Source organism: Pagrus major, chromosome 5, assembly GCF_040436345.1.
Source record: "Pagrus major chromosome 5, Pma_NU_1.0".
Classification (NCBI taxonomy): domain Eukaryota; kingdom Metazoa; phylum Chordata; class Actinopteri; order Spariformes; family Sparidae; genus Pagrus; species Pagrus major.
The window spans coordinates 6,489,925-6,506,606 of NC_133219.1; the positions used below are offsets into that span (position 1 = coordinate 6,489,925).

General features: G+C 39.2%; 1 protein-coding gene across 1 annotated transcript in view; it reads right to left on the reverse strand.

The window, feature by feature from the left end:
* Positions 1–16,682, reverse strand: part of LOC140995453 (transmembrane protein 132C) — a 154,214-nt gene that overhangs the window by 71,312 nt on the left and 66,220 nt on the right. The window lies entirely within an intron of this gene.

Below are 16,682 nucleotides of genomic sequence, written 5' to 3' on the forward strand. Positions count from 1 at the left end.
AAATAAAATTCCTTTAATTTACTTAATCCCTCACGTGTGCTTCCCTTATTTGTTATGGCCTGAGAGCCAACCATAACAAAAGAAATATAAATTATGGAATGAACACGAATTAGAACGTAATTACCGCTTCATAGATAGGGAGTCACCACTCTTTTGCTTACCATGCCAGCAAACCTGAACAAAGATTTGGTTTTCATCAAATGAACTGAACAACAGAATTGTGGAGAATCTAACTGATCTAACCATGATTAGCATGTCCATAATGATAAAAGTTAAAACATTTATATCATTATGTGCTGCTTTGAACCAGTTTAAAAGGGTCGCTGGGGACTAGTTTCTAACCAGGTTGAAAGACATTAGATTTAGGTGGTAACTGGAAATAGTAACTGTAATAACATTACTGCAAATCCTATTAGAAACATGTTATCTGTTATTGCTTAAAGTAATATATTACTGTCACACCTTTTTTTTGTAGCACAGTTCTCCTGACTCCAGACACATCAGCTGTGCAGATTTGTGGCTTTTAGTGACAGTTAATCAGGGATATGTTCTTGGCACAAACTGCAGTAAAATTGTGAAGTCATCGATTAACTGCGGATGTCTTTTCAGAGTGACCTCCACAAGCCAATGACAGCCTCTGCTGCTTCACTCTGACGTGTGAATGTCCATTTGTGTATCTGTACCGAGTGTTTACATGTGAAGGTTCAAGGTGGAAGAGATGACATGTACAGAGTGGGATCTCATCTGGAGGCATGAACATGTCGGCTGGTCCTGCCATGTCGAGACACTCCAGGCTCCATGTGTCCCATGTAGGCGCACACACCGTCTGATTACATGTCAGGGTTGGTAAGTCCTGCTAAACAGGCACCGGGCTGCAGCTGCAGCTATCCTTTACCCTGCACGTTATCAGGTGGACAGAGTTCTGCTTTCAGCTGGTTAGGCTGGGAATGATAACAGAGGACAGCAAAAGATTGCTTGTCAGTGTTGGCACACACAAGTGCTGTGGTGCAGATGAGAGGATGAGACTGGTACCTTTTCTGTTTGTCCTCCGGTTGATTGAATGTGCTCAACTGAAAGCAGAGCTGCCCAGTTGTGTTACATGTGCTGAGTTCTTCAATGTCCCTTTCCTTTGTGCACGTGAACTCCCCCCCCGTATTTTTTCTTCTCCAAATACAGCTCCTATACCATTCTCAACAGCCCAGGGCCTGTTTTAATAGGCTCATTTAAATATTTCTCCTGTGCAGGTTAGAGAAATGAGACAGCGTTGGTGCCAGAGAAGACATTTCTCTAACTGGAATAGGCTTTGGTATAAAAGCCAATCATCTTGAAGGCCAAGCTAAACGGAGGTTAATTGGAGCCAACTGCAGGCCAAGGTTTCTTTTGCCTATTCAGTTAGATAATCTGTGGGGAAGGAGCTGTAGAGAGAAATTTGAATGGCGATATTAAAGACAAGTGGAGCTTATTCTCACTGCTCTTTTGTTCATTACAAGATAATGCTGAATGTGGGAAATCTCATTGCAATGCAATCCAAACCGAGTACTTGTTCAATAGACACTATGATGATGTAATTAGAAGAGAAGCTCACAGTTTTTTTGTCAGAATGTGTGTAGACAATTGCATGTTTACATCTCAACCCATTTCACCTCCCTGACTGAGTTCTGCTACCTGCAGCGAGCACAGCAACAATTTTGATCTAACCACAGGTCTAAACTGTGTCTGTCTGCTCAGGAAACATAAGGACATTCTGCAGAGGGTAAGATCATACATTTATTTATGGGAGGACAGCAGGGGAAATAAATCAGTGCCGTGCTTATTCTTGGCCTTTGTTTCACACCAAAGTATTTCAAAACAACACCTCCTGATCCTTCACAGAGGGGGGGTGTAAACACAAAGAGAAGTCAGTCTGTTCCATTGACAAAAGTTTTCTTATTCAGTAATTTGTTAAACTTTGTATTTATATAAGATCACAGACACATAAACAGTTGATTTAAGGGACAAAGTCACTCATGTGCCAAAAGAAAATGACGGGTAACACTTCAGAATACAGTTAGCAAATTATATTATAGTAGTATAGTAGTATATAGTGGTATATTTTGTATTTGAGGTGTATTAACAATAAACTTACTGTCACTCGTGGACTCAAATTTATATTGCAGTGGAAAAGTGGAGGTCCTGGGCTGCAATTCTGAGGCCGGTTGGATGTAATGCCAAATTCTCAAAAAGACGAGTGGAAATGACTGAGGGTGAAAAATGAACATGCATTTCAAGGGCAAAAGCTCTGGTGGACAGCCAGCAAGCGCACACTCTCCCACACTCTCCCACACTCTCCAACATCTGTGGCATTATGTTGTGTGAAAAAGCGACACATTTTAGAGTGGCCATTTATTGTGACCAGTGCAAAGCACATCTGTGCAACAATCATGCTGTTTAAGCAGCATCTTGATACGCCACACCTGCAGCAAGATGGATTATCTTGGCAAAGGGAGAAGTGTTTACAGAGATGTATTTTAACAAATGTGCAGAGAAATCAGAATGTTTTACTGTTAACCTACTGGTAGGTAAGGATAGAAGTTGAGACAATAACGAGCAACAAATTTGTGTTTATTAGGGGCAACTAGTCAATAGACTGGACTGTAATAAAGATGTTTTCTCCCAAAAGTTAACTGATTGTCCTGATGGTAGGGTTATATGAGCAAAAGATAACGGACATTAACTCAAACTGACTTTTTAAAAAAAGTGAATAAGAACAAAAAGGAAACTGACATGTGGTTGGTGAGTGATGAATGATTCGCTGTCCTTTTCTTTATGCTGTATTTTGTCCAATAAATTCCAATAAGGCGTGTGTGTGAGTGACAGTACACTGTGTGTGGTTGGCTGCTTTCTACTCTTTGATGTGATGACATGAAGGGACATATAAGCTGTTGGTCTCTAATACATAACATCACTTTGGATTAGTTTGGATCCAAAAACTGCATTACATTTGTCCCATATTTTATCATTTCTGTTAAAATACACACATATGTAACCGTTTCAATCCCCAGTAACACTGATACACTGTTCACTGTAATGAATCAATAATTATAGATAGATATAGATAATTAATCTAAACAACTAACCAAATGAATGTCACATTTTTAGTTATCAGTAATCTTTTATGAAAGAAAGCAACAAAAATGGAAATTGATCCTTTGGTGTGACTAATGGTGTAATAGCACAGTTCTGTGTACAAATATACAATTACATATAAAATTGCTGTACAAGAAAAGTACTCTGTACATACTCTGTAGTATGTAAATCTAATGACCTACAAAGAGTACTTTTACTTGTCATATTATGTATTTTTAAAAAGCAATTTTCTGTAAGTAACTACAAAAGAGAAAAACCTCTGGTAATGCAGTAATGCAACGCTCCAAACACTGGTGGCCACCATCTAATCCCATGGGGGATTAACCTCTAAGAGCAGGATATTCACTCATAAACCTTTATAAATCTGAAACACATGAACTCTCTGGGACACATGCAAACCTCAATCTGTCTCTCCTCTGCACATACACTCTCTACCACAAACAAACTGTGACAGCAGCCGCCATGGCGTGAACTGAGTGAATCTGAGCTTCTCTGCTCCTCATATCATTGACCTGTTTTTTAGGTCACGATGTGAAGCCAATGTGATTTATGGATAAAGTTTTAAACTTGGATAATGATTACATTTGCAACAGATTGAATCTTCCCCATTGAGTGCTATTACTGTCTGGACTAAACTGGAAAAAAAAGTGTAGTGAGGCGCACTGGGACATTATTTCCCCTTATTGTTTACTTGGCAATGGAACAGAGGAGCAGCCTGAACATTCAGATGTAATCTGGGCCGACTGCTGTAATCAGCTGGATGTCCTGGGGAGACACAGAAAATGCCACATTTCTGCTCCGGTCCTGATAAAGGAAACCAAGCCACATCTATTCTATTAAATGAAATCTGAATGTTCCTTTCTCATCAGCCTTACAATATGGCACCTAATAACACCCCCAGAATTCACTCCATCTTGATCGAAAAAGGGCCCGAGTATAAAGCTGTGACACATCTGGTCACACATGAGGAAAGATCACATTTCTATTACTACAGTAAGAGATGAAGATGAAAATAGAGCAGTGTAGACAGTTGCGTATTGGTAAATACTGCCAATGAGGCTCCAGTGAGTGTTTACTGTAAATGGAGGTCAGTGGGAATAGGGCTGATTCATTATTAAGGGTGTTAGCATTAAGACTGTCAAGTTAGCGTTCCTGTTTGGCCCTAATGTAATTGGGCCATTTCATTTCAGACTTGATTTATGCAGCATTATACAGCATTAAAGCCTACAGCATGTGGCTCAGTCTCAGGGCTGTTGCACTTGATTTATGCAAAAATCAAGAGGGTTTAGCATCTAATTTCAAATCAAGTTTGAAATCACAGAAATAGCACTGACCTGTTCATGTACTCATGATTGTGAAAAGAGCTTAATTCTTCTAACAGGCTTTGAGTGACGACATCACATAATCCCAATTATGGCTTCTCTCCATTCCCCTCCTGTCTGATTTAGAATTGATTTTAAGATTTTACTGATCACTTTAAACTCTTCTGGGTCGACCCAAAGATACACAGCAGAAATGCTGTCCCAATATGAGCCCGTTTGCAGCCTTACAAACTTTTTGGCCGTTCCAAAGTTGAGGCTTGAAACTTAAGCCGACTATGCTTTTGCCATTAGGACCCCTTGGATTTGGAGTGATCTACCTGACAAGAGTTCTTTTAAATCACTTCTTAAAACCCACTTTTATAGACCTGCTTTTATGTGAAATTGTTTGTTTTTATTCCTTTTAGTCTTTCTATCATCTTATTATTCTCATTCCTTTTAATCTGTATCTAATTTCTCTCATGTGATTGTGACTTTTTGATTGCTTTTATCCAGAGGTGGTAAAATTCTGCACATTCTTTACACAAGTAGAAGTACTGATTCAACTTCTTTACTCAAGTAAAGGTAATAAAGTACAGGCTCTGAAAAGAACTCAGAGTATAAAAGTATGAAGTGTCCCTCTGAAGGACATTTCTACCGGCGATTTCTGTGCGAAGCTAACTGAACCTCACGTCATATTAATATAATTCAAGGACTATTAAACTTAAAGGTGGAATCAGTAGGATTTGTCCGAGCTGTTTGGAAACGCACCACAAAGATAATTGATTGTTGAGTCTCATTCCCAGGACATTAAAAAACAACATTTCGGGCTGGTTAAGCGCCCCGAGCACAGCAACAAAGGGATAAAATACAAAAATCCAGGCAGGAGGCTGCAGGGTCTCTGCAGATACGAGACACTAACACACCTTTTCTCCCTATTCCAGTCTCCCTCTCTGTCTGTTTCCATCTTGTTACGTCTTTGATGGCGTTTTGCCTGCCATGCATAGTAGAAAGTACAGATATTTATGTTCAAATGTAGGGAGTAAAAGTTAAAAGTTGTCAAAAAAATAAATACTCGAAGAAAGTATAGATTAGATAGTATAGATGTACTTAAGTACAGTAACGATATATATGTTACTTACCATCTCAGCATTGTAGTGATTTTCTTTATCCTTTGTTCATCTTTAAAGTTTTTTTTACTGTAATTAGACTTTTTCGGGGTCTTCAGGACTGATAAAGCTCTCCTGGAGGTTTGCAGTAAATGTCACAAACTATAAATAATTATGTTCTTAAAGGTTCTCCAGACTTTAAAATTGATATAAATTGTGAGGTCACTGCAAAATATCACCCGTTATTACATAGCTATATGATTTCTCTCCCTCTGGAATCCTGAGCATTCACTTTGATGAGATTTACAAGCCTACTTTAGACTGAAACTCATGTATCTTTATAGAGAAATTAATGTACGTTGAATCTAATTATATTAATCGGATCTCTGTGCAGATTTGATTCAGACAATGTAAAACCGGCCAAGATGAGGCTGTTTGAAGTAAGGATAATGAAAGAATATATTTAAATATATATGTCCTTCCTGCTCACCCCCTCCCTTCAAACTGGCTCTCTTGCGAAGTGGCTATAATAAGTGGACTGCCTGCTGTCCCTCTGCTGGGTGTGGTGTTGGGGATTAATGAAGTCGTGGCTCACAAAAGAGATCCATCTGCACCCGGACAGTCTTAATGAACTACCAAGGGCCAGACACTTTTACCGAGGCCTCCACTTATGCCTTATGACGTGCTGAGGAGGCAGGACTGCTTTTGTTTTGAACAGGTTTGCCTTTAATGGTGACAAAGGGAACTTTTCAATCTACCAAAGTGCACTTCAGCCAATATCATGTGCTCCCCACACAGCAATTTTGTCCCCTGCTATTGAGATTCATTTGATTTCTTTGATGTAGTGTAGCACCATCATTGAAAATCTCCACCTGTCAAAGAAAAGGTACCATGTTCCCTTCAACATTTGATGGACAGTGAAAAAATAACCTGCATCTATATGTGGATGTATATACACAGTTTAGACCCCAGACTGTCCTCTCTAAACTTTTAGCTTATACAAACAGTCAGGTGTATATAAAAGGAAAACTCTCTCATTAATTTACAGTATATCAATTAGTCATTGAGTATTTACAGGATGACAAATAACCAACAGCAATCAACAAAATACAAATATATAAATAAATATATAGGAAATTATTGCTCGCTAAGTTTTCTAGCTTCCAGGTTTTACGTCCTGGTTTTGCAGCCTAATGGACATGTGCAGTAGAGTTTCTACTGCTGGCCCCGCCCATAGACTTAAGATTTTGTCACAGACTGTATGAATTTAAAACATACATGGATCAAAAATTCATAATATAGAGTCACAATTGACCTTGTTTGCAGTTCGAGGGATTGTGTTACAGTGGGTTTAAGATATTTTGTAATTTTGTTCCTTGTAGCTGCTTTAAAATGAAAAGCCTATAACATAAAGTGCTTAATGGTTATATACATACTTGATGTGACCCTAAAATACTGAGATGGAATCTATATCTGGAGGGCAAAAACTGATCACCTTATTTTAGAGGACATGAAAATAAAGGAGCAGCATTGGCCTGGGCCTGGGGAGGGGCCCCCTGCAGAGCTGCATGGTTGACCCTTAAATGGGATCAAGTACAACAATTAACTTACTGACCCCTATCACTGACAACAGAATTTATATGTATTTTAAATGACAAATAGATAAATGTATTTTTATAATTAAAAAAAACATGAGACTAGCAAATAAAACTATACTGCTGCACGTCCCTTATAAGGCTGTGCTGCAACCTGGTTAAAAATTGCAACAGTTCCTAATATCAGCAAGAAAATAATCAGGCTGATATCACCCCTATCAGAAACTGAGCGAGAGCTGACTCCACGCAGACGAGCTCCACTGAAGGAGAGACAAGCCTCTGTTTATATTATTATCATCATCATTCAAGCTGATGACCATAGTATTTCTTTTTTTGCACTCAATCTGACCAATACTTTGATTAATGCCGCCCTCAAGAATGAATTTGATGGAAGAGGAGTACATTTATTTGTTCAACCATGATTTGATCTCATGATTTAAAGCCTTGCAGTCGTTTCTTCAGTGTTTGATTTTACTGTTCCCTTATCACTCATTCATTGGAGGGATTTTTTCTTTTCGTTTTGATTTGAGTTGAAGAAAGAATATACCTGTGACTGTGACAATATAATCTGAAACAAATCACTGTATATTACTCTCTGGGTATTTGTATGCAGAACAGAACATGGCCTGTTTGTGTTTATAACACTGAATTTGGAAACAGCTGTCAGAGGCTCCATCTGTGTCACTACAAGGCTAATGACCAAGAGCTTATTTGAAATTGCCCGTGTTGGTTTTAGAGCTAAGGGTGGGCGGCTGGTGCTGTGGCTGGAACGGGTGTGGATGAGGGGCCCAATTTAAAAATGTTTTGTCCCCCCTGTCCATAACTCCTATTGGCTAGCTTGGCTCAACATAATAATAAAGTTAGCTGATGACATACCCCATATTATTTGGAAATAATTCATGCTACTTGTATAGGTAGTAATGCTGTAATCCATTGCAAGTTAGATAGTTGATATTTCTGAGTCAGTATATCTGATTTCCAACCTAAATGTATACCAGTGCATTTGCTCAGGAAACCATGCATGCCCGCAGCATCAATAGCAGCTGATTTAACACATTAGGGCATTTAAAGTAATATGGGAGGGATAGGATCATACTGTAAAGACTTCTATCAAGCATAAATCAACTGAAATGAAAATGGCAACTGCAAAGTTGTTGTTACAGCACACAACACAAACACTAACTAAAAAATGATGAAAAGGTGAAAGGTAATTGTTCAGTGTGTGCGGCGTCACACTGCTGTGATGTCATCTGTGTTTTTCTTTGTTTTTGTGTCTTTTCTTCTCTCTCTCCCTTTTTTATTTACAATTAAGACAAGACATAACGAAAGCCACAAAATAGGAACAGAGACAAACACATGAAAATAAAACAAACACACAAAACATCACAAATAATAATAATAATAATAATAGCAATAGCTGTAATCTCAGACAGTAAAATTTACAAATTATGGTCTTTCACATACTCATTCAGTCATCTGAGAGTTTATGTAGGAGAAGTCGGCTTTGTGGATCTGAGTTTCTAGCTTGACATTCCGACTTGGATGACCGTTCCGTTGCACTTTTCCGTGTTAGAGGTAGTTTTTTTTTCCGTGTTTCGAGTGCAGTGGATTGCAGCATAAGCCAGTTAGCCAGGCATGCTAACGTTTGCAGCGTATATTACACCAACACACTGTTAAATCAACGCCTAACACTTTTGCAGTGAAGATAAAACAGACGCCAGCCTTCAAGGGGGCAGAATATCATCCTTATGAGAGCCCATACACTGTTTCTGCATGTGAGAAAATCTGAAGATTACAGGTCTGTAGTGCCTCATTGGTAAGCTATGGTCTGACAATGGCTGTTCAGGGCTGGGTGTAGTGAACAGTCAATTAATTTTACATAATAACACGTATAAATTCAAAGGCATCAATACTCTATTAATCAGCTAGTTATTCTTTCAGAGAATAATGCGCAACATTATCCCACAGTATAAATTAGATGATGAGGGGTCATTTCAACAAATTCCACTCTTTGTGAATAAGTGTTGTGCTTAAAAGCATTTCTTATTCAGTCTGATTGGCAATAAATGACCGTAGCTTTAAAAGGTAGTGTGTGTGACCCAGCATGCAGTGGAACTGGAGCAGTTCTAAAACATCTCATGACAAAGTCCCAGACAGCTGTTAACTCATTATTGCATGCTCAACAGATTTCTTTCAGTAATTTGAAAAGAACTGACATCAGCTGTTTGGTGGCGTTTCCTTTAGGGTGAAATCAGCTCTGTTATTTTCAGTCAAAAGCCCAACCTGTCTTCACACTGTAGCACCCCTTGATGAAAAACTGTCACCTCAGTATTGCTTTTATTAGGCTGGATGCCGCCAGTCAGGGGAAGTGTGCAGGTTTGCATTACCAAAGGAGAATTCAATATCTGCAGGGCTGAGACAGAGACTCTGAGTATGTCACTACTCTGAAAAGAATATTTTATGTGATGAGTATTTGCAGCAATTCATATTTTTGATGAATACTGACAAAAATGTATGTTGCGTTTGGCTGTAAAGCAAATGTTAATTTGTAGTTGCCTGTAAGCAAGGAGAAAGAGTTGGAAAGTGCAGAACAGATAACGTCTAATTTATTTATTTTTAAATAAATACATTTCTAAATAAATGTATTCACAGTGAGTCGGGTGTGGTTGGGGCCTCAGCTGTGGACAGGAAGAAAGAAGTGGCTCAGCTGGCCGGTCTGAGCAGCTTCAAGAGACTGAGTGAACCTGCACATAATGCACACCTGACCCATCAGTAGCACTGTGCTCTTGTGCTCACAGTGGGGGGCTCCAATAATGGTGCACGCACACACAGGCTTCAATTAGCATCCCCCCGGACATTATTCAATGACACTTAAGTCCAGTCCACAATCCAACGTCCAGTCGCGGCGCCAAAGATCCATTTGTACCCAGGCTGACAGTCAGAGCTTCAGTTCCAAGTTTTCAGTCCAAGTGTGTGTTAAAAAGAAAATCCAACCTCAGTGCAATCATGAGAGCAGTTACTGCTGACATATATGTTTACTGGTGTCATTAGTTCTCTCACTGACAGCTGCTCACCCTGGGCAGCTGTGCCACTCTCACCCTTCAAACTACAGACGTTTGCTTTAGATTTGCAAATGAAGCACCAGCTGAAATTCTACCAAAACTAGAGAATACTGAATGAGTCTGAAAATATGAATATGAAATAAAAGTCAGGTAACACTGCTCCAAAGTCTATATTATTCATTCCATCATCTGCTGCCGCCAGATTTCAGATTGCACATGTGTCTCTTTCTGGAGATACTACAGCGTTACTACTTCAGTGTCTATTATAATGGGAAGTTGAATATTCCTTATTAGGCCTGATCCCAAATGTAGCAAGACATTGGATATGCCGGTATTATTCTTGTTTTAAGAGCATTCTCTGGACGTGGATACAGAGAATTTGGAATATGCGCCTCAATTGGGTTTTTAGCGGCAATTTGCGAAACAAGGCTTCTTGTTCATGTACAGCATGCGGTCAGCTCTGTGCACTGTTAACAATCCAGCCAACAGTTTGCAAAGCTGAAGCAGAGATGCACGCACAGAAGTAAAGCCCACATTTCTAGTTGGAAGGAGAAAAAAAAAGACTTGGATATCAACAGGTTTTTGGATATGTGTAAATATCACAATGCCAACCTCTTCAAGAAGGTGGCCGAATAGGAAGTGCATCATTACTTTTATCCGAGTATGCACGGCTGCATGAAAAACGGGAATATTAGAGGAATATTCATTTTCATTTGCCATGTGAACAGCTTGGTAGGAATATTGTCTTTTTAAGAATAAGAGCAAAAACTGGATTATTGTGTGCATGTCAACATGCTAAATGTGTTGAGTGATAAAGCCAGAACACACCTGTGCACTAATCATGCAGTTTAATTAGCTTGTTGATATGCCACACCTGTGGATGGATTACCTCAACAAAGGAGACACTCATTGACAGGGATTTTAACACATTTTTAAAAACTGAGAGAAACAAGCATGGAAAAAATGCATTTTAATTCCACTTGTGAAAAATGTCATGTTCAGTTTGGACTAAAAACATGATATGGGTATACATCTTTAACAGCTCCAGTGTTCTTTAACTGTACAGTAAATTATATAAATATATTTCTCTTTTCTGGAAGAAAAGACTATGTGACCTTTCTCATTATGTAAATATTTTGTGATTATGTTGCGGAGTACAAATTTGGAAGTTCCTGTTTTGCATCTGCATGTCACATTTTTTCTTCACATTTACAGGATATTGATTTAAAAACAGTTCACAGAAAATCCTGTTTTCTAAATGTTGCTCCGGACTGTGCATGAGCTAAAAAGCCATTCATGTGGAAACTGAGTAGGAAAACATTTGACAGTTGCTCACAATCATTCACCCTTTTAGAAATGTATGCTTTTTTAAAAAAGTTTTACAATTCCTTCTGCTTTCCATGCTTTTCATTATTTTCCTTGGCTGCATCCCAAGTGTCTTTCGCTGGATGTGACTGGACATTCAATGCATTAAAAGGGTAATGATTTTTGGGTGAAAAAAGCTGGGAAATTGTAAGGGCAAATGAGTTGATACCAATGCTTATCTCTGCATTGCAGTAAAATAATTATGTTAATCCGTGCTTTTCAGAAGTGTGACTATCCAGCAACTTTCAAGTTTTTGAGCACCTTTTCAAAAAGACGGGAAGTGAACAGCTTTTAGTACGGTGATGGTGTGTTTATGGGAAATTCTCCTTGTTGAGGTAGAGAGTTGCTAATTCTCCGAAGAAGTTTAGACTCAGTGTGATGAATCAGATCTCTTTAACACATGCAGCATGGAGAGAAGACCTGCAGTGCTCTCTGCAGTCTTCCAAATGTTTCTTAAATACAACAGAATAGGGGTTACATACTGTTACTACAGTCATTAATCACTTCTTCCCAAAACAATGACCCCCTGATGTTTGTTTTGATCATGCCTTTCCCAGGGCAGTGACCTTTCGATGTTTTATTGGACAGTAAATGTCTTCCCATCTACCTGTTAACACCTCAAGCGAAGAGAACTGCCCCTCATATGACTTCCTGACCTGTTCTAATACTAACAACCCCCCACACCTTAGGTGAAGGGGAATCTCCCCTCCTCTCACATCCTGATATGTTTTCTAACATACATTGATTTCTGAATTCAAAACTGTTTTATTCCCACATGTGATCTGCTGAATCATCAGCTCAAGGTTGTGCACAAAGTTCTAAAAATTGTACTTGATGAAAGTGATGTCTGAATGCTCATGTGTGAAGAAATGGACCAAATATTCATCATGTTGCTAAAAAACAAAAATAAAGACGCTAAAAGGATTCACTTCTTTTTGACCTAGGAGCATTCACACACCTCATCATCCTCCTATCCTCAAGGAAGGAGCAGAGAAGAAGAAAGCCGGCTGAATGACAGCTCAACAGATGAGATAGTTCTGTCTAATCCCCTCCTAAAAGAGCTTCATTGAAATAACTGGGAGCGGGGAGGACAAGACGAAAGAAAAATTGGAGCATTGTGCATTGTAGAGCCATCACGGGGCGTCTTTGGACTTCTCTGTGAAGTGACTTTGACAGCTTTGGGGATTAAGGAGCAGTCCATCGTACATGGCCCAAACAGTAGGGATTAGACTAAATATGCTCACTCTTGTATCCTGAGCCTTCGCTTAGTAAATTAATAAAACACGATTTTACTAGAGCACATGTGTTTTTGTGTGTGTGTGGGAGAGAAGGTGAGGTTGTGAGACAGACAGCACAGAGAGAAAAATACCTGCATGAAAGGGGTGAATGGCTCCAGAGGGAAGGAGGAGTCGGCTGCCAAGTGTTGCTGCTCGCTGCTGCAGTTTGCTGAGAGCTGCTTTATATGTTTTTCAAGATGCTGCAGCTTACAGCCACGCACAGACATATATATGACATCCATGAGAGCATTCCAAGAATTCAACTTGGACTGACTTGTTCAGCCCCTTCACTTATTCAGTTTGACAGGTCATGTTTTGGGATCTTAAAACAAACTTTTATTTATTTTTTTTTTTTTAAAACACCTTGTTGATGCGTAAGGTCTGTATAATAATGATGTGAGCATTTATAACATTCTGTAAACAGTGTGTCGGCAGCTTTGGAAAATGGATATTAGTGAGCTGTTTCTGCTGAACATTACACAGAAAAACGAACAAAAAGCAAACACAGAAGGATATGGTTTTAGAAAATTCTTCAAAGATGAGGGGAGTAAGGAGAACCGTTGTGGTTTTAGGCCAATCTTGCTAGTCGGCACCCTCTGTAAGTTATTTTGGGCTAACTAGCCCAGGCCCCTGTTGAAATGAATGGGGCGAGAGCCAGAAGTTCACTTACAATGGTCACCGGAACATAAAACTGCATGTGAAGAATCAATAGTCCAATCGTTTTCCCCACGTGCATGGTTTCGCCGCGCCAACGTCTGTTATGACTCAATGCCATGCCGTGCTGTGCCGTGACTAAATGCCATCAATTAGCTCACATTAAACAGGTAGACTACAGTTTGAAACAAATATTATTAGCTCTCCTGCAACATTATTTTGTAGAAAAATGTCTCCAAAATTGAGCTAATTGATTTTTAATTGATAATTTCAGATGGATTTTGATTGACTGTCAGGGTTTCTATCATTCATCAAACTGCTCTGAAAGTGATCCCAAAGGTCCAAAGGTATGGGTTACCACTGTCGTTGTCGTTACAGTTGTGGTGTGGACAGATTTTTAAAAAATATTATATTTACAGTTTTTGTTACCATGACTGTTCTTGGTGTGGACGGCTCTTTACTGTATAACCGTTTACAGAGAAACTGCTGACACCAGCTGCTAGAGAGAACCCAAAAGGCTTTCACTATACAGGCTTCTGCTAAAATTATATAAAATCATCTCTAAAGTTGTACAGATAAAATCTTGTGTCCTGTAATGTAATGAATCATCTTCAGCTTACAGTTTTTGCTCCTTATGTGCTTTTTGAGTCTTTTTTCAGTCATGAACACAAACTGCAGCAGCTACAGCCAAAATTTTTAAGTCGATAAAAAGAGGGTGGATGAGGCGGATACAAACAAAATGATTATCAACAGCATATTTTGCATCCGTGTATATTTGCAGGCAGCTGAAACCTTTCTATTCATACAACTGGGCTGTCAAAACTTATTATACGAGTGAGAGGAAGGTCTGAAAAGAAGTTTCAGTGTGGAGGCGACTCTGAGTTCCTCGGGCAGCTCATGTTTGAAACTGCCAATGAAGTCAAATAAAGTTGAACTGTTTTGTCCAGAGGAGTGAAAATTTGAAAACCAATTGAAAAACATGCCACTGAGACCACGGCCGAGCCGCGGGTCTGAATGCAGCATCACACAGCAAATGACTGTATGAGGAGTCTATTAAAAAAAAATCTTTATTAGCTGCTTCTGATTTTACAGCCATGGCCGTTCAAAGGCAGGCACAGTTATTCTTTGTTTTACGTGCTGGAGCATGAATTATTCCTCCTAGGGATCCACTAATAGCAGCATGTCCAAACAAATCACTGGACCAACAGATTTAAATTATGTATGTTTCACAGACCGCTCTACACTTAAATAACCCCTGCACAACTTTGATTATAAAGTTGCAGTTGCGATGTCAAGTGTCCTGTTTCTTAAGGGAGTGGTTTAGAATTCGCTAAGTAGAACGAAAGCCAAAGAGCACATAAGTGGAGCTTTCCCCAACCCTAAATCTGCCTCTAATCCATAAAATTACACCTGTCACTAGAAAGTTAGATCTATTAAAACTACTTCCTGATCCGAGGAGGAAAAACCATTAAAACACACAAAAGCCTTCAATCAGCACTTAATTAACACAGCAACCTTTTCCCCAGTGCTGGCAATCACTTCCCTATCTGCCAGATTAGTTTAAGGACGTGAATACAGATAGGAAATGACCAAAACAACTTTGAGGCGTTGGCGGAGAAAATAAGTATGCAAATAAAAAGAGGAGGGGGGGTCAACTGTGTCATTTCAGCAGAGGGGAACATCAGTTTGGTTTGATAACCACTCACACTGTACGTTCCAGTATGTCTCTTGCAAAATGTGTGACAAATGAGCGACAGAACTTTGTAAAATGATGGAAATGTAACAGACTTTTATAGGAGATTGAACCATGACTCCCTCTCAGTGATCGAGCTAGTGCACATCAATGTCTGATTATCACTAGTGAGAAAGTGACAATTTGGAGCAGCTCTGAAATGTTTTCAAGTAATACTTGAAAGAACAAAGTTTAAAATCGATGGGATTGACGTCCAGGTTATTTTAAAAAAGCAGAAGGCTCTCAACAACTAAAGAACTACTTCTGCTGTGCCTCTAAATGTGAATATAATGGCCCCTAGTAGACCATAAACAAGAACAAATTAGTAAAGAAATTGAAATACTTTAGATACAGAAATTAAAGCTTGCAATAATTAATATTTTTTTGTATTAACAACAGAGAAAATGACTGTTGTGTCAGAACGTGCACTCAGTATGATGTAAAAAATGTAGCATGTAGTGTGTTTCAGCTGCACAGCATGTTGATTTTGTGAATTCAAGAAATGCCCGGATATAAACTGCATTAGCAAGAGTATGGGACGTCAGAATGCTTAATGCTTATACTCAACTACAGATTGTCCAATGACAGACTGTGAGGCAGATGGTTCAAGCAAACTCTACTTCTGAGAATGTTTAGGCAAGGTAAAAGACAGCTGACAGACCCCTTTTGTCCCACGGTCACACAAAACACTGCAGCCAATGCAACATGATTTCTGTCTACTGTATTGTATTTATTTGCTTTATTTTCCATTATTAAGGCCAAATGCTGCTGATGTAAACTTTATAAGATAACATGCATAGCCAGAGAGAAATCCTCCTCAGCAGCCTGCTCTTCGGTCCCAACTCCCAAATTCAGCAGCTTGGTCAGAGACATTAACCTTCAAACTAGGATGAGCGTCCTACCCCTCTAGCATCAGTTTTGCACTTGAAGTCAAGTTAGCAATAATACGTAATATGAAACATCCTGGTAGACTTTCTAAATACAGGCTACATGGTCATTTTAGCCATACTACGTTATATACAACATTGGGTTACACAGAATAAAGCTTGCCAACAAACAGATAACATATTATGACTTTTGGACTGTTAACGTTATCAAACAGTTGCAGTTTGTTAGGTTTAGGCACCAAAACTACTTGATTAGGTTTAGGAAAAGATCATACTCTGGGTTAATATAACTACATTCAGTCATGTAATGTAAGGTGTGTCATTTACATGGGTTAACTAACTTGTGTAACATAACTCTCAACTCTTGCTCCCAAACAGGACCGGAACTACATTCCTCAGAAGGAGAGTCAAGTGTACGTCACGTCCAACCACCTCAACCACCAACCAGTATTGCATTAGAGGGGTGCCTCAGAAGTGATGCCAGAGGGGTACCCACAGCGTCAAACTTAGAAGCGTAGGGCCACTGACCAGGCTGCTATTTGTATAGTTGAGAGTGAGAACAGTACTTCTTTGTTCT